The following is a 288-nucleotide window of genomic DNA, read 5'->3' as shown; positions in this document are numbered from 1 at the left end:
AGGGGTCGGGCGTTGCACTTCATTTCTTGAAATCCCTTTCTGCTTTTCTAAAAAAAAACTACCGAGACTTTGTTGCTTTCTTTTTAACAAAGAGGCCCAAACCTTTTCGTTTTTTCTCCTGGGTTTGAAATAAAAAGGAAGCACGTGTTTTGTTTTTCCCGTCGTCCGCTGCACCTGAGCGCTCGGTGTCTTTAGGTGGAAATTTTTATTTTTTTCACTTTTGGTTTGGGGGAGGGCTATACCTGTGTGCGTTTGGTCTGCGGGGGTGCTAATAAACAAAACATAATA

This window comes from Penaeus monodon, chromosome 29 (assembly GCF_015228065.2).
Source record: "Penaeus monodon isolate SGIC_2016 chromosome 29, NSTDA_Pmon_1, whole genome shotgun sequence".
Classification (NCBI taxonomy): domain Eukaryota; kingdom Metazoa; phylum Arthropoda; class Malacostraca; order Decapoda; family Penaeidae; genus Penaeus; species Penaeus monodon.
This window is presented reverse-complemented; position numbering follows the sequence as displayed.